Source organism: Schistocerca piceifrons, chromosome X (assembly GCF_021461385.2).
Source record: "Schistocerca piceifrons isolate TAMUIC-IGC-003096 chromosome X, iqSchPice1.1, whole genome shotgun sequence".
In the NCBI taxonomy this organism is placed as follows: Eukaryota; Metazoa; Arthropoda; class Insecta; order Orthoptera; family Acrididae; genus Schistocerca; species Schistocerca piceifrons.
In genome coordinates this window covers 677,904,173-677,923,284 of record NC_060149.1, presented here as the reverse complement: position 1 = coordinate 677,923,284, position 19,112 = coordinate 677,904,173, and the positions used below count along the sequence as shown (strand labels likewise).

At 39.7% G+C, this 19,112-nt stretch overlaps 1 protein-coding gene across 1 annotated transcript in view; it reads left to right on the top strand.

The window, feature by feature from the left end:
• LOC124722681 (popeye domain-containing 2-like) overlaps positions 1 to 19,112 on the top strand; it is a 676,128-nt gene that overhangs the window by 632,345 nt on the left and 24,671 nt on the right. The gene's annotated exons all lie outside the window — the stretch shown is intronic.

Genomic DNA, 19,112 nt, shown 5'->3' with positions numbered 1-19,112 from the left:
CTCTCATAAATTTCCAACAATTCCCTGTTTTAGACACCCCAGGTTGTTTGCCATGGCATTAGCTCCTTTGGAAGAAAAACCCTAACAGCTGCCAACAATCATCCACTTTATGGTGTAGCAGAGTCCCAACTGCAGTGTGATTGGCATCAACCACCATAGATGCAGCTGGTATTGGGTGGGTTAGTGACACTGCTTGCTTAAGACTGTCCTCCAAAATGAGAAAGACCTTGTCCATTTTCTAAGTCCACTTCAGTAAATGCTTCCTTTTAGTGTAGTGTGCAGCAAGCGAGTTCATAAGAGGTGCATGATAACCACTGTTGCTGGTAAGTGGTGGTGGTAAAAATACACCTTGCCTGACATCTATCATAGTTTTTGGTAATTCTTTGGATGTGACATGACAGCTTTCACAATAGAACCAATTTTTTCAGCAATGGGGATATTCCATCATGTGATCTTCTATAACCAAGAAAGGTCACTTCATTTTTACCCACCATGCGTTTCTCTTTGTTCACTACCACACTGTAGTCATGTAACCTATGCCATACCTGAGCCACATGCCTGACATGTGAGTCTGCAGCATAGAATACCAAAACAACATTGATATTTGCAAAACAAAATGGCAAACTCTGCAGAACTTAGTTGATAAACCATTGCCAGTCTGAGCCACAGTTCTAAGTCTGGAAGGCATGTGTAAGAACTTGAAAATGCTGAAAGGCATGATCACTGCTGTCTTTGGAACAACCATAGGTGCTACAGAAATCTGGTTAGAGGCCTAGCAGGAATCCAGGACTATACAAACTGTTGCACTAGCTAGAGCTTATATGAATTCTTGAATATGTGGAATAGAATATTTGTCTAGAACAGTCCTGGCATTTAATCCTGGTAATCCCATAAGGACACCATTTGATATCTTTCTTAAAGATCAAATGTAGTGGGAATGCCTAGCAACTGTCTGAAAGCTGTATGATACTGGAACACAACATCTTCAAAAACTGTTTTAATTTCCTATGTTTTATCTGGCTCAATTCTACAGATCTGCTATGCAACCAGCGGCCCTATGGGCCATGTGTATGTAGTGTATCGTCTTGGGCTATAAACTGTGGGGTAGTGTTAATACCTGCAGAATGGGCTGACATGACATATCCTACCATCTGCAGAACTGTTTAAAACTCCACTGCTGCTGCTGGCTCCACATACAAACTAGGCCTTTTATAAATTCATTTACTGTGAAGAATGAGTAAGGAAATCTGCTCCTAAGATAAGTAGGAAAATGTCTGCCACTACAAAAGCCCACTTGAAAGGATTATCAAAACCAGTGTTGATTACCAGCTCCTTGTGACCCAGCATCCTGGTACTAGAGTTATTGATAGTAAAAGTTGCAATGGCTCTGGCACTGTCATGTCTGGTGCATACAAAGTCAGTAGAGTGCTGGTTCATGAACCAATATCCACCAGAAATGCTACTTGAGACTATCTGTCGGCAAAATGTAACCAGTGCAATGTTGCCACACGGTTCTGTTGAACGACCAATTGATCTTCAAGGACAAATTGTTCTGTAGTCTCCATGGATACATTAATATTGCACTGTGGTTTGGGAACTACTGCTAGGCAGTATTTTATATGCCATCAGCACTGGTTGAGAGTGCTGCAGTCCATGGTGTCTATTGCGGACTGCTCTTGCCATTTGAGTAATCACACAGCATTATGCACTTCATAGCCTATGGCCCAAGTCATCTGTGATGCCTACAGATAGCTGATGTAGCATCTTGAGCTAGGGTAGGGTCCTTAGCTGGCAGATTAGTAGAACGTCATGCCCATAGCCATCTGTCTGAACCCATCCGAAGCTCCACTGCCAACAATTGGTTGGTCATCCTTTCCAGCATGGTTTGTAGATCCTGATGAGATCCTGTCCTACTCAGTGTTCACTGAAATGACACTACCATGAAACATTGCATATGTTCTTCTGGCATGTCCAGTGCTTGACTGTTATGTGTGCCATCAGTGACCTCTGTTGCTATAACTGTTACAGCTAGCAAGTATAACATACTATGTTCATGATCAGATACCTGCAGTAATTTATCCAAGGGTTGGCCCACATGCACCATTGGAGGGAGTTGCTGTTGTCAGATGTGGAGTGGCAAGTCTTCAGAGACAACACTAATTTCCACAAGAGCCCATAAGTATCTCCAGAATTCAGATGGGATTCTGTCACCTCTTTGCTCATGATAGAGCATCTGCTTGAACTTTTGCTCGGGTGATTTGGCGGAGTGAGTGATCAACGCTATCTTGAGTGTGTGGTAGGTCCTTTTGTGTGGAGGTTGAAGGATAATACTTGTAACTATGGCAGTTGGCCTCTGGTCTCAATTACTGACTGCCAAAGTAAATTGCTCCTGTTCCTCCTTATCTTCTGTTGGATGAACAATTCTTCTTAAAATTGTGAACCTAATCTCAGGTTACACAGACAAAAATGGTAGGGCCCTTAACTGTAAATGCAGCATGGATAACACAAAGGAGAGGGTTGGAGGACAGCGTGCGATGTGCGAGTGGGTTCACAGCATAGCGAATATTGCTGGAGCTAATAAGTTGATTGTACCTAGTCTGTTATCACTCTTCAGCATAGAAAGTTCCAGATTTTCAACCTCCTTTTGTAACTGATGGATCATCTCACCAATTATAAGTAACAATTTCACTGTGTGTTCCATGACTATGAAAAAATAATGCAAAATGGGACTGTAATTTCTGTTCATGAATTATTTTTGTTTTATGGTCACCAATTCTGTAGGCAAATTACAATACCCATGTACAAGATATTTCAACTTTATTGAAATAGCAAGCAACTGCAAACAACAGCTCACTCAGGGAACAATTATAATTCACCATTCACACACTACAAAGAGTATACACTGCACTTCACTCAAGGAGATACTTTTTCCCATATTCTCATGTTACAAATGTGAGTTTGAAGTTGACATTCCCTTATATTGTTAACAGCTGGCTGACCAAGTTTCCTCTTATCTAAGACACTGCTTTTTATATTCAGCTCTGAAGATGACCAGAAATGGTCAAAACTCATTATCAGCTTTTCTTTTATGGAAGCTTAGCTAGTAACTGTTTTACAAAAAATCTAAATTCATTTAAATAAAAGATTGCTGTCTCTAAACTAAAAATGTCAGATAACTACAAAATAAAAATCTATAGACTATTTGGCCAGTTTTGTGATTGAGTTATTACTGTTCATGTCATGTAATGAATGATGATTAAAGTGGGTTATCACCTGTAATTGGCAGCAGGCATCATAATACCAAGCAATAAATACTCAGAACAGATATTCCAGTGAAATGGAAGGAAAGATAGAGGTGAGGTGAAATCCATGAGTTGTCTGTAAGGAAATTCTAATCTGTTTGACTTACCTGCCTGCCAGTCAAATTTCCACCATTTTATCTGGCACCAACTCCCAAAAAGATGAAGATGTGTCCAGGACTGGAAAAAGAAATGGGCAGGGTTTGAAACTTATTTTTGATGCACAATTATTGCCTGGTACATAAATTTTCCTACAAATCACTTACCACACTTGCACAGAATTTTTCCTTCTGTGACAGAAGATATTCTTCAGAGTCTTTAGATCTTTGTTAGTGAGTGGACAATAACTGATATTTCATTATGGTACGTGCTAATTTTAAAGAAGCCCTGTGAATGTAGGGAAGAAAAGTTAATGATTTAGTAAAAACTCTGTTTTCTCTCTTACCATGGACAGTACCAGGCTCTGTCTTGAAGAGCTTTCAAAGTCTGATGCAAAAATTCATTCTTCCTGTATTCACTGTGAAAAGGAAAGGAGGGAAGATCAGTGTTCAAAGTCACATTGAATACAGATCATAGAGGCACCACCAGTTTGTTCTAAAAGTTATTAACTCCAGACAGGACCTGGGCCCTACAAATCAAGATAGTGGCAACTCACACCAGAAAGCACAAACATGTATGGGCAGGTTTTGGTAAATAGATTATCCTATGTACTTATTTTTTGGCCAGATATTTTTTCATTTTGCAGAAATTGTTTTTTGGAAAGTGTGCACATCATCTCTATAATTCAGATAAATTTATTAGTAGATGAAAAAACCTTAAACTGTCAACTTAGATCCATTACTTACCTTGGGTATCATATTCTTGTTTACAAAATTACTTTGTGCTTGACTGGCAGCAAATTTGTCACACACAAAACCAGCTTTTAAGCACCTGCTAACTTTTTCTTACTTTTTATTTAATAACAAACCTTTTGAACCATTTGGCAACCTTGTCATGGGTATCCTGCTTTAATTCCTAGTGGTTAATTTCTTTATGGGTGATTAAGAGGAGAAAACACTGAACTGTGCTGTTTCATTTTGAAGATACATTGGCAATAAATTTATAATGTGGCCCTATAGTAAGAAAAAATTCATGGAATTCCTGGAGCATCTTAACTCCATCCTAATAATATTAACATTAGCATTGAACAGAAAAAAAGAGATGTGTATTATTTCTGGACATATTAGTCTGACAGGAGGAGGATGGATCTTAAATCAATTCTGATTACTGCAAGTGATATATGCAGATTTATAGTTATAGGGCTCCAGTTCCCACCACCCTTCCCAAACTATGATCCTTGGTACTTCTGTTAAAAAGGCCCAATATGTGACCCATGAGGAGAGTTGTAAGTTATATATTTAGCTTTTTCTTTGTGTTTTTATAGTTTAATTCTTAAATTTCTTCTGTGTTTACATATTTAATAGATGTAGCCTCACATTTTAGTAACTGTGTAGTGTAGATTTACACCACCTGTAACTCAGTTGTCATTTATTTTGAACAGCCAGCAACCATTGCAGACACATCAGTCAGGGGCTAGCATCTGTTTGTGTCTCACCAGGAGTTTAGGTCATTTGTTTGTGTCTGCAGCATGTAATGAACTAGTATCAGTGAAAGGCTGTGTTTTCAAGTAGAGTACATTTGTTTTTTTTAACAACTTTGTTAGTGCAAATCCTTCTCTGAAACAACAGACTCAGTTTCATCCTTTTCTGTGTACGGATTGTTTTCATGTGAACTTTAGTTCTAGGATGGATAAAGTGCATGCATGTGGAAGCAAGAGGAGTCAGCCACAGTTTGCGAACATCTGGAGAGCCTCTTGGCTGCAGTCAGCCATCTGTTGGCTGCTGCCTCACAGTGTAATGGCAGCAGGGAAACTGGCATGATGCATGGGGTGCTTTAGGTGTTGCTTGTGGCATCCACAGGCTCTGCAACTGAGGCACCTTACTTCATTCCCAATGTGGGGGATTTGTGCCCACCGTAGGGTGAATGGCATGTTGTAACACATTTGTGTCACTCGAGGTGGACAGTCAGTATGGGAACTGGCCATCTGGATTCACCCCTTCACCCCTTCATCCTGTTAAAGGTCAGGTGGCCATTTCTTTTGTAGGGTTCAAGCAGACCCATGAGGATGGGGTTGTTTGCTAGTTATTGGGGCTCCTTTTTTAGGCGCATTATGGATTCTCTTATGGAAGTAGCATTCAGAGCTGGGAAAAAAGTCCAGTGTGCATTTAATATATCTGCTAGGAGGCTTCTTCTGAGATGTTAAGGAGACAATGCCGGCAGCTTTCAAAGGTGGAGGGTGCAGTCATCTGCAAGTTTTGGCTCATGTCAGCACTGATGATGTCTATGACTTGGGTTCTGAGGCCAACCTCAGTTTGTATTGGCATTTGGCAGAAGTGTTAAAGGCCACTAGCCTCACTTGCAGGATGAAAGAAGAGCTTATAATCTGCAATATCAAACCCATAATTGATTGGGATCCTTCAGTTTGGAGCCAAGTGGAGGGACTCAACCAGAGGTTATGGCAGTTCTGTGACAGTCCTGGCTGCATATTTCTAGACCTGTGTTATGGGGTGGAAAATTGTAGGACTCTCCTTCATAGGTTGAGGTGTCACTATATAGAGGAAGCAGCTGCTGATGCAGCAGAGTACTTGTGGAGTGCACATTGAGGTTTTTTAGGCTAGTTGATAATTTGAGGTCCTCCAATTCACCATTCAGTGCACAGAGAGCAAAATTGGATCACACACAATGTAAAGACACCTGAGATGTTAAAATTTTAATAGTAAATTTCTGAAACATTCATAGCATAGTTCCTGAATTTATCACCTTCCATGCAAGCTGTTGTGCTCAAATTATACTGTGAACTAGGATATGTATGAAACCCAAAGTAGAAAATTTTGAAATACTTGTTTAGGTATGGAATGTATCTCGGAAAGAAAATTACATGCCATAGGTGGGGTAATGTTCATTGCAGTTGATCCACTTATTCTGTTTATGGAGGCCAAAATTGAGGCTGACTACAAAGTTATCTGGACATGAGTAACCTGCCTGGTGAAATAAAGTTAGTCATTAGATGTATGTACTGGTCACCCAATTCTGCCATAACAATTGTATAATCATTCAAAGAAAGTCTAGGCTTAGTAATGGATATGCACCCTGGTCCTGCAGTAATACGTGAAGGTAACTTCAACATTCTGGGAACAGGCTGGGACAACTTCTACCCAGTCACTCATTGACCAGTCTGGTATTGCAACAGAAGGTAGCAAAAGGAAAGTTGAAGTTGTAAATTTCATGTCTCAAAAATCATTCACAGTGGAGGATCATACAGACATACCATAATTTGAATGTAGCACAGACTGCTGTATGGAGGATGTAGTAGTAGGCTTCCTGACATAGAGAACCATCTTAAAGGGTTCAAAAGAAATTGGTCATCAGGTTCGGATGGAGTATCAGTTTGGTTTTACAGAGTGTACGTTCCAGCATTGGCCTCTTACTTTGTGTGTATTTATCATGAATCTATGAATTCCCCCCCCCCCCCCCCCAACACCCCCCTCCCTCCCTCCCAGTTCAAATTCTCAAGTGACTGGAAAAATGTGCAAGTGACTCTTGAATATCAGAATGGTAAAAGAACATACGCGTAAAATTGTAGATCAGTATCCTTATTATAAGTTTCTGCAAAGTTCTTGAACATGTTCTAAGTTTTAATATAATATTTTCCCTTAAGATAGAAAAGCTTCTGTCCACTAATCAGTATGGATTTAGAAAGTATCTTCATGTGAAATGCAGCTTGTTCTTTTCTCACATGATGTCATGTGAACAGTCACATCCCAAAACGTGTGTTTTGCTTGGGACTGAGCAACAGGGTCCGTGTTGAAGGAAAATAGTCAGTTGGCCTAAGTGAGAAGCAGTCTTGACCTGACCATGTTGTTAAAATTCCCTTATTATAAAAGGTGAGACTTGGAATAAGTACTGAAATGACAAGCACTTTGAGTGTTTTACAACTTCTGACTTTTTTTCATAAAACAGTATCAACTCATGATACACACCAATCAGGCAGAACATTATGACCACCTACCAAATAGTCAGTATGTCCACCTTTGGCATGGATAACAGCAGTGACATCACATGGCATGGAAGCAATGAAGCCTTGGTAGGTCACTGGAGGGAGTTGGCACCACATCAACATGCACAAGTCATCTAATTTCTGTAAATTCCAGGGACGGGGGTGATGAGCTCTGACAGTACATTCAATCACATCCCAGATGTGTTTGATTGGGTTCAGATCTGGTGAGTTGGGGAGCCAGCACATCAATTACAACTTGCCACTGTGCTCCTTAAACCACTCACCTTGTGACATGCACATTACCTTGTTGAGAAATGCCACTGCCTCCGGGAAACATGATCATTATGAAGGGATGTATGTGGTCTGCAGTTAGTGTATGATACTCCTTGGCTGTCATGGTGCCTTGCATGAGCTCCACTATACCCATGGATGCTTATGTGAATGTTCCCAAAAGCATAATGGAGTTGCCGCCAGCTTGTCTCCATCCCGCAGTACAAGTGTCAAGGAGTTGTTCCCCTGGAAGACAATGGATTCATGCCCTCCCATTCGCATGGTGAAGAAAGTATTGGTATTCATTAGACTGTGTAATGCTCTACCACTGGGCCAACATCCAGTGCTGACAGTCACATGCCCATTTCAGTTGTAGTTGCTGATGTCGTGGTGTTAGCATTAGCTCATGCTTGGGTCGTTGGCTGTGGAGGCTCCTCTTCAGGAGTGTTTGGTGCACTGTGTGTTCAGACTCACTTGTACTCAGCCCAGAATTAAAATTCTTATGTTAGTTCCACCACAGTTAGCCTCTTGTCCTCTCTTTGCCAGTCTGCCCAGCCAAATATGTCCAACATCTATAATGTGGGGTGGCTGCCCAACCCCACGATGTCTAGATGTCTACACACGGTTTCTCCTTGGATTCATCACAAGTAGTGCAGTTTCTAAAATGTTCATGGTGAGTCTCTAGGCCACCACAATCTGGCCTCTGGCCTCAGTCAATCTTGGACAGATCACACGCCTTCCCCATACTACACATGGACAGCCTGCTCACTAATACTGCATGCACTGTGCTTGTGTCTGACTAGCAGTAATTCCTTTCCAGGTGAAACTGTTATCACCTGGATGGGTTTATATTGATAGTACGTCAGTGGTCAGAATGTTCTGGCTGATCAGTGTACTTGCTGTAAAGGAATTATTCCCCTGAAAAGACTAAATCTTTACACAGAGATAGTATCTGACTAGCAATGTAATGTCTAATTAAAATGAAACTGCCAGCACTAGTTGAGCCCACATCAATGATACAAGAAGCAGATGTCCCTAGCTAAATGTTTGGGATTCCATCAGCTGCACTGCAGCTGCTGCAGATAACTCTACTTAGCCCTGCCTGGCTACTCTCTTCGACTGCCCTTGCTGATACTACCACCAACTTCCTACTATGACTACAATAGCCTTGTCAGAGTGTCCTGCTTCTGAATTTTATTCTGCTTTCTCCTTACTACCTGCCAGCCCCTGACATGGCATGTTGCTGAAGGGCCCTCATCATCTCACTGGCTCTAATTGTGCCCTGTTCTTTGGAGGCAGAGTGGAGGGAGGAAGGCAGGCATATGTCACTTAAGCATGTCTTAGGCCTGCTATAGGAATACTATTAAGAGGTATTTGTACTATTGTGTTCTCTGCACCTTGATTTATGATGGTAATTCATACACATATCCAATTGTATGCTCTAAGGATAACTCTAAGTTTAACAAAGAAACGTTTGTATTTTCACGATTTACTATGCAGCATTCAGTTTCCAACCCTATTCCTTTGTAGTTGTGTTGGTGTGCATTATTTTGTCTGTCTGTATGAAAGCTCTTGTTCCACATCCCTTACAATTACTGTAGATGCCTATTTTTCCAACTCATTTTAATACTGCATCCTTTGGGGTTCATCTCTCACATAATACCATCAGATTTCCTCCATAGGAACTACGTATAACCACTCATCATTATTTAAATGTGTCAGTAAACTTTGTTGTGGAACTACAGTATTCTTTTCACATTTATCATGCACACATGTATGCATGTCTTAAGGAACAGTGCATCATAATTCTGAACAACACAGGCACTGAAATATTGTATTTATTCACTGACACTGGGTAGGCAACTTTCAATTAAAATGTCTCACCTGTACAGGAATATACATATTGAATGTATGAGTGCAGGTTGTAGATATATGGTTGGTGACATATGGAAGTTTGGGTGTGGCCATGGAGCATGCTCATATAGCCTAATGTAAAGTGACCACTCTTGATAAGTGGGAAATCTGGGTTTGAGTCCCAGTCTTGCACAAATTTTCATTGTCATCAATCCATTATGCTGCTGATGGTTGTCCATATTCCCAACTGCAAATACATTTAATGTATTTCATAATGGTTGTAGTCCCCACAGTACTTGTTCCTTCAGACGTGTGCATATCCGAAGAAACATTTGTGTGTGTGTGTGTGTGTGTGTGTGTGTGTGTGTGTGTGAGAGATAGACACTTATGTATGTATTCATCTATATTGTGTTTCATTCCTTTCCATTGCTCATACTGCTTTAGCCTCTCAAACATTCTTTGCATGCCCTGGTGCCCTCCCAGTGGATTATCATGCCTTTCTTTTAGTATTCACTGCTTTTTCTCAGGACTAATCTTGCTCCCTCTAACATCTTTTTTGTCTACTGATGTTTCCTCATCACTCTCTATTTCAACACTCATGTGGGTTTGGCACACCTTCACCTGATTACCTTTTTCCTTTTATTCCAGCTGATCCCTATCAGTACAAATACACTCACTGACCTTTATTCTTAACAGCCTCTGCACTGTTTTTCAGTCTACCTGGCTTGTAGATTGTTTTATATATCCTTCAAGTTTGTCTCCACTTGAGGAGTCTTGAACTAGTAGCCTTGACACCAAATATCCACGTTAATGGCTTAAGGTCTGTTACCATTGCACACAGTCCCACTTGAGGAGTCTTGAACTAGTAGCCTTGACACCAAATATCCACGTTAATGGCTTAAGGTCTGTTACCATTGCACACAGTCATCCATACATGTATGGTTGGAACTGTCTTACTGCAAATACTTTAGTCAACAAGTCTTTCTCTGTGATCCAATAATTTAATTCCACCTTGTTTAATGATCTGGAAGTGTAAGCAATGGGCAAATCTTTGCCAACTTTCTTGCCCTGGGGCAAAACCATGACAATAACTGCACTGCTCACATCACTATGAATGACTTTGTAAAATCTGGATACTGGAGTAGTGGTAGATTAACCAGTTTCTCCCTTAATTCATTGAAAGTATTGTTCTGGTTTTCACCCCATTCATATTTTACACCTTTCTTTAGTAATTCATGGAGGGGCTTTATAATTTTTCTAAACTTTGCAGTGAATTCTCAGTAGTATCCAATTAGGCCAAGAAACAATTTCAGTTCCTTTGTTGTTCACCATTTAACCTTTGCTATGACTGGTGAGGTTCCATTATCCATAATACAGTCACCCAAGAAGTTCACCTCTTTTCTTATACAATCACACTTACCAAGTTGCAGTTTTAACTTGTGCTCTTGGAACGTATCAAAAATTAAATGGAGCTTCTCATTATGCTCCTGGAGGTTTCTTCCATAAGACACTATATCATCTACGTACATGAAACATTTAACCCTTGCAGACCTGCCAAAACTGTGTTCATTAACTGAGACTTCTTTCAGTCCCATGAGCATTGTTTTGTGTTCATACTATATTCCCAGTGTTGATAGTCTGAGCTGAATTCTGTCTTCTCTCTGTTGTTCTTGTTCATCAATATTTGGTAGTATCAATTTGCAAGGTCAAGCAGTGAGAAGTACTTTGCTTGCCTAGCTGGTTCTAGATATGCATCACCTATAATTATGTCATTTAATTGCCTGTTGTCCATTGCAATTCTCCACTTCTGTTTGCTATTGGCATCTCTTTTCTTTGGGGCTATCAACAAAGGTGTGTGTTTCATGCCCTCTTACTTTCAACAATCATGTCATCTTTCAGCACCTGTTCTATATGCTCTTTCAAAACCTCTTTCTGTGCTTTGGGCATTCAATACAGCCTTATCTTTATCACTTTTCCTCTATGTTATGTTGCTATCAGGATTCTGTGTCACTGTTGATGTATGTGACAGATTGTCACCTGGTAGATGGAATACATCTACATACTCCATGTAAACTTCTACGAATACATTATTTTCTTTTTTGAAAAACAACTTTGTTTTTCCTACAGATTCCTCACCATCTTTCACTTTGTGGACATTTGCTAGTTTTGCTAATTCTTCCATCAATAATCTAAGATTCTTTAATTGTACTCTGTCCTGTGAGAGATTTATCCCACTTACACACCTGTCATTCCCCAATTTCACTAATGACTCTAGAACATAGAACTCTTGCACAATTTCCTGTTTTGGGATAACAGCTTCCCTTTCTCTCTCTAGCAGTACTTTACAAACCACAGTCAACTGCAATATTTTTTCCTCGCATGGCCCATTTTCCCTTTCAGTTTCCTAATTGACCTCAAACTCATATTCTTTTGGTTCCTCCTCCACTTTTATGGGTCTGTCCTGCCCTTTCCCACGTAATCTAATTTAACTATATTCTGTGTTAAAAAAAATCTCTACCCATCAACTTGTCATGTAGGATATATAACCCCAACCTATGTGCATGAAACATGCACCCAACTTCTCCAGCAACTATCACACTTAGGAGTATTTTCACTTCATCTCATGTCCTTAGTGGTTCACTGGTGACACCCTTCAGCTAAAGCCTTTCCATTTCATCTGTTCTAACAGTACAGTTTACAGGAACATTTCTTTTCTTTAACAAACACAGCTGTGCTCCTATTAAGAGCTTTAATGTCCTCTTTAGCTCTATGCAGTATAACAACAGATCATCATTTTCTGTGACACAGGCTATTACCATAACTGTAGGCTTGTTTAACATGACAATACTCAACCGTGTGCCTTTTTCATCCTTCAGTTTCCCTACACTTTTCTTGTCATATTAGGCATAGACACTCTACCCTTTATCCATGCATGTCAAGGCCCTTTACGACAGTAGTTAGCATAGTGCCCTGTTTGTTTGCACTTTAAAAAAGTCAAGTCTTCTGTCCTGGTGCACCGTACACAACTACTACTCAGCAGTCTTCACTGTGGGCATCTCTGTTCATGCAGTGAATGCAATCTGTTGACCTACGTACAATTTTCCTTTAATGTGCCGGGTGTTTTCCATCACTCTTCTTGCCCATGCCATGCACTCCAAGCCTGGTTTATCGCAACCATAGCATAAATTTGTGAACTGTTTTGCCATCATAGCATGAACTCTTCCTATCACCTTGTATCTCCTACACCTACTTGCTATATGCTCTTGTAACCCACATCTAAAACATCTTAATGCTTTACTTTTTCTAGGCAACTCCATAATTTGATTTGCACATGATTCTTGTTCTCAAGGCTATTCCTCTTTCACTCATTAACAATAGAGCACTTTCTCCCTGTACTGCTGATTCCACCACCGCAGATAATCCAATTCCGTCACCACGACTTCTGACTATGATTTACATTCAGTAATTACTCAGCCCCTGTATAACACATTCTCTTCCTAAAGAGTCTACCATCTCCATGACATCTTTTCTGTTCTCTCTACTTGTGACCCTGTTTACAGCTTCCCTAAAATCTCTACATTTCATCCATCTTATTTGCACATGAAAAGATTGAGTCCCCATGGCTCTGTCTTGCCTGCAGTCATAATAGTCTATAATGTGCTTACTTGTGTAATTCTCTTCTTAAATATAGTTTATCTCTTCCCACATACTCATTATCTTGTGTACTTGCAGTCTCAATGTTGTGTCACCCATAATTTTTGCTTTAACAAATTTAAACAAGATTCCATGTTCCTCTGGCTTTCCTAATTCAAATTCAGAATCTACATTCTCAATAAATTCCCTTACATCCCTCTTGTTGTCATCAAAATATTTCACTATAATACACAGTGCTTCTTTAGGACTTATTCTACTCTTTTTCCCAATGAACTTGTTTCACTAGAGGGAGCCATATTAAAATTTTAAGACTTACAACTAACAGTTTTATAATCATAATTACAATGATTACAATTTGCTTGAATATGTACTGAATTTTTCTGGTGCTATGCAATGAGTCAGCAGCACTATGTCAACCCTGCACATGCTGCTCAGTGGAGCTACATTCTTGTCTTGGTCTAGTGGATGAGGACATGGCCTTGCTCCTGCCCTCTGCTGGTCATCTGGGATGGCATCTCTTGTAGCTGCTACTGGACCCTTAATGTAAGACCCATGAACCCTTGGCTCGTCAGGCATCCTTGTGACTCATGGTTCTGTGTCATGCTCCTGTTGACCTATGTTGCCCTGCACCCTACTAGGACTCAGTTTTGAACTCTGCTGTTGTGAAGTGAATTTCTACTTGGCTGAAAGTTTTAAGTGGCCACAACTTCCTGCCATTTGTCACAGTCTCTACAGAAATCTGACTCAGTACATCTTCTGTTTAACCTTTTGTTTACCCACATGTCTGGCATCAGTTAAACCTTTTCTATTATGTCCCAAAAGTGAGTGTTGCTTGGGATTGGATGACAGGGTCTGAGAAGAACGCAAATAGTCAATTTGCCTAAATGAGTGGGAGTTTTGACCATACTATGTCATTAAAATTCCGTTGTCACAAAAGATAAGGCCTGGAATAAGTACTGAAATCACAAACACTATGAGTGTTTGACAACTTCTGACTTTATTCAGGAAACAGTATCGACTTGTGATATATTTGCTGCAACCTTTAATTAGAGATGATGACTGGATAGCTCTGTACCATCTACTTAAACTGAAACTGTCAGCACTAACTGAGCCTGCATACATGACATGCCACACATGACTAAGATTCCATCAGTTCTGCTGCAACTACTGCAGATAAGTCTGCTTGGCCCTGCTTGGCTACTCTCTTCAGCTGCCCCTGTTGATACTACTACCAAATTCCTACTCTGGCTGCAGTAGACCTCTCGGAGTGTCCAGCTTCTGAGTTTTATTCAGTTTTCCCTCTCACCCCCTACCAGTTCCCAACATAGCGTATTGTTGAAGGGCCCTCACCCTCTCATTGGCTCCAACTGTACACTGTTCTTCAGAGGCTGAGTGGAAGGAGGGAGGTATCTGTCATTATGTCTTATGCCTGCTTTAGACTCTTCATGATGTATAGGTGTCCCCTTCTAAAGACTCACTCCCTTTATCCCTCTCTTACACTTGCTCCTTGTCAGAAATTATATCGCTGTCATTTTTACTGCTTGTAGTTTATCACTGTATGCTGCTGTCACCACCCTGGTGCCTCTTGACAGTATTTTCTCTGATGCATTTAGAAGCTTCTGACATTTTATGTAACCTCCCTCTAAGGTCTGGCTGTTGTCACACCTAGGCAACCAGTATCTTTTGTCTCATAACTTCCTGTGCATTATGTTTCAAGCCCGAAGACTTAGCCATTTCCTGTGGGCACTAAAAAACTATGGATGAAGGGTAACAGGCTGATTCCATATTCCTAGATTTCTGACAAATATTTGAGGTAGTGTCTCACTGCAGGCTATTAATGAAGATCCAAGCATATGGGAAAGGTCCCTAGACATATGAGGGCTTGAAGACTTCTTAAGATTCATCAGAGAGAAGGGCATCATCAGGAGTGCCCCGTGGAAGTTTGACAGGACCACTCCTGTTCTTCATATACATAAATGACCTGATGAATAGGAGCAGCAACCTGAGACAGTTTGCCGATGATGCTGTAGTATAAAAGGAAGTATCATCGTCAAGTTACTGTAGGGGGATTCAGGATGACTTAGACAGATTTTCTATATGGTGTGATTAATGGCAACTTGTTATAAATGTGAGGATATGTAAGTTAATGGAAACAAGTAGGAAAAACAAGCCTGTAATATTTGAATACAGTATTAGTGGAGTGTTTTTTGACACAGTCATGTCATTTAAATAATTAGGGGTAATGGCAAAGCAGTGTGAAATGGAATGAACATGTGAGGCTGGTAGTAGGGCAGGTGAATGGTCTACTTTGGTTTATTTGGAGAATTCTAGGAAAGTGTATCTTATTTATAAAGGAGATCTCATAGAGAACACAAGTGCAACCCATTCTAGAGAACTGATTGACTGTGTGGGATGTCCACCAGCTTAGATTAAAGGCATATATTGATGCAGTTCAGAGACGTGCTGACATATTTGTTACTGGTAGAGTTTATCAACAATCAAGTGCTATGGAGATGCTCCATGAGTTCAAATGAAAATCTCTGGAGGAATGATGGCATTTTTGTGAAATACTATAGAGAAAATTTAGAGAACCTGCATTTGTGGCCGACTGCAGAATGAGTCTACTGCCACCAACATATATTTTGCATAAGGAAGACAAGATGAGAGAAATTAGGGCTCATATGGAGGCCTACAGACAGTGGTTTTTCACTTACTCCATTTGTGAGTGTATCAGGAAAGGGAATGACTAGCAGTGGTACAAGGTACCCTCTGCCATAACCATATGGTGGCTTACAGAGTATGTATGTAGCTGCAGATGCTGCAGACAGCATCAATAATGAACTCTTGGCACTGGCTGTCCATGCTAAGGAAAACTGAATATTCAAAATGAATATTCATCACAACAAATCTAACTCTAAATCTTCATCTGTACTTTGCAAACCATTCTGCAGAGTGTGGCAGAAGGTGCATAGTATACCAGAATCAAATCCCACCTTCCATCTCTGCTCCCAGATGGTATATGGGAAGGCAGACACTCTACACTCCTCTCTATGAGGAACTTGCTTATACACTAGTGCCATTTTATCTTTGATGTTTTCCTTGTTAAACCAAATAACTCACTGTGACTTACACACTGTTGTGTCAACTGTACAGTTGCGATGTATGTGCATTGAATACCCAATATGTCATCTTTGAGTCACATGTTTTGGCATCTTAAGTAATAACTAAGCATGAATTTCCAATCTAAAGTCACTCATTGACTCAACCTGACAGTAGCTGCAAGGTTTTTGGCAGAAACAGTTGATGAAGAACTAATGGTAATAATGCTGCATGTCAGAAAACTGAATGAACATTTACTTTACCTGTATAACCTCAAGAATCTGAGTGAGTAATGTTTAAAGTGTCAAATCTGGTCCTTAACAGGCTGGTATGTTTCAACAACACACATTGAGCTACAATCTGCACAGGCCTTGCTATATTTTATCTTGGAATTCCTGAAGTTTTTAGCTGTTACTTAAATAGTTGTGAATTACAGCTACTAATTTGTGCAACTTTGCTCCAACCTTCAACTGCTACCATAGTGAGAGCTACATGCTTACGAAGACTAATAAAGTTTCACTTTGACTCTTTTGAGAATTACATGTCCTGAAACTGCACTCATTTGGTAATTTAGTTCACTGATACTAATTTTGAATAAAAGTTAACCATGTTCAATTATTGCAAAGGCTATCAGTGTTATAAAAAGTGTTTTGAGGGTTTTGGTGGAGTTGTTCTGCAAAGAAAGAATTACTTTATCACTAGCTTTTCACTTCTTGACTTAGTTATCATTTTGATAACTCAGTATTTTCCACTGAAAATGGATGATATTGTCTAAAAAGTCAGCTACCAGTCCTGGAGGGACAAATTTTGAATACAGCTTTTAGGGTTGATATTTGAATGCATTACTGAAACTTTCCTGGAAATAATATCACTTCACATCAGCACAACAATGGTGTGAGCAAGACAAGTAACTCTACATACTTCTGCAACAAAATTTATGAAGTTATTCAAATAGAAATGAAATCACTTGTTTAAATAAGTTAATTTACACTGAGCATGGAAAATTGTGCAGTTCAAGTTAACTATTGAATATTTCGATATTGTAACATAACTTTCTCACCTGACAGCTTACATAACTAATTTATTAATAAAAATTACTGCACAATACAAAACTGACAGACATACTTCTGGTTTACTAAACTGTCTCTGTGAAATGATATTGGATAAAGGATATAAGATATTTTAAAGTGATGGTAACTTTAGAGTGAGGGTAACACACTTTACTATCACACAATCACTATATACATTTTTTAAATAAAAACCACCTTCGTTTGCTGCAATGTAGAAACAGTGGTTTTTATTTTACCTGTGCTTGCTATGGATGATGGCCACGCAAATAAACTCGTTACTCAATATATTGTTTCAAAAATGGTCTCAACACTTTCCCTGATTTAAGGTGTCCATCTCTTCAGTTAACCCTTTAACTGCTCTGGACGTGTTAATGTGTGCAAATTTGTACCTGTCCCTGTGTGCTCTGAACATGTTTATGTGTGCCACCAGTCCTTCTACCAGGTACTCTGAATGTGTCTATGCGTAGACATGTTCTGATATTCTGAACGTGTCTATGCATAGAACGTGTCTACGCATAGACATGTTCAGAGTACCAGGTAGAAGGATTGGTGGTGCATAGATACGTTCGGAGCAGACAGGGACAGGAACAAAAGTGCGCACATTAACACGTTCAGAGCAGTTAAAGGGTTAGCAGTTCTAAAAATAAAAGTAAGTGCCAAAATTCTTGCCTTTAAGCAGCAGTGCAGTTATGAGTACTGTACATGCAAGCCAAGTTGGTACTTGGCATGGTGGCTGATGGGACAGACTGAAAATGGGAAATGCCTTTATGGTCGCTTCACCAGTCACCACAGTGAGTGTCAACTTAGCTTTCACATATAGTATTGTGTGGGTGAGATTATACAGTATCTCCTTCCTGGAGCAGGAAACCTTGTTTCGAGGGAGTAATTCACATCTGGAGGTATAATATAATGGCATTAAAGGAAAATTTAACTGAGAAAACTAATAAGTTAAGAGACAGACCATCTGGCCAGTAATTGCATGAAGAAGGCTAACAGACATTCAAAAAAGTAAGAAATTGTTTCGCTTTGACTTTTGTGTGTGTTGTCAGCAGTACTACACAGTTTTCCTCATGAAGGGAAGCAATTTTGTCCTTCAACTTCTTCTTTAAGAAAGATTAGAGTTTAACCTCTCATTAATGATATTATTAGAAATGGTGCATTACTTAAGAATGGGGAAGCACTGTATCCATTTCAGAGGAAGTTTCATGGCATTTGTGTTAACTGACTGAGGGAAACCTTAGAGAATCCAAGCTGTACAGGAACTCAAACCACCACCCTTCTGAATGAGAACCCAATGTGTTAACCACTGTGCCAACTGACTCAGTGCACCAATATGAGGACTCACCAGTGTGCATTGCCTTCTTGCGTTTGTACCATACTGATCTTATAATGTTATGTTTAACTGTGTATAATTTATTTTCAAATATTGTGGTAACACTTAGCTCATGTGTGGAAAATTGTTGACTATTTTAGCTGACAGATTTTGAGCTTCTGTGTAATATTAGAATAAAATTCCATTGGCAGAGCATTCATAAACTGCAGTTTTTGTACAAAAAGGATTCTGTATAAAACACTTGTATGTGCTGCCCTTCTTCTGAACATACAACTTCAGTTCTCTGAGTATGTCTGTTACAGTTTCATAAGGACTATACTGACCTTTTATGACCATAGCAACATGTATCTGAATTGATTCAGTACCTGCTGTCATGACTACGTGATAAGGACCCCACTGCCGGAGAAATGGCCTTGAATTTATTTCAGGTTTTATTT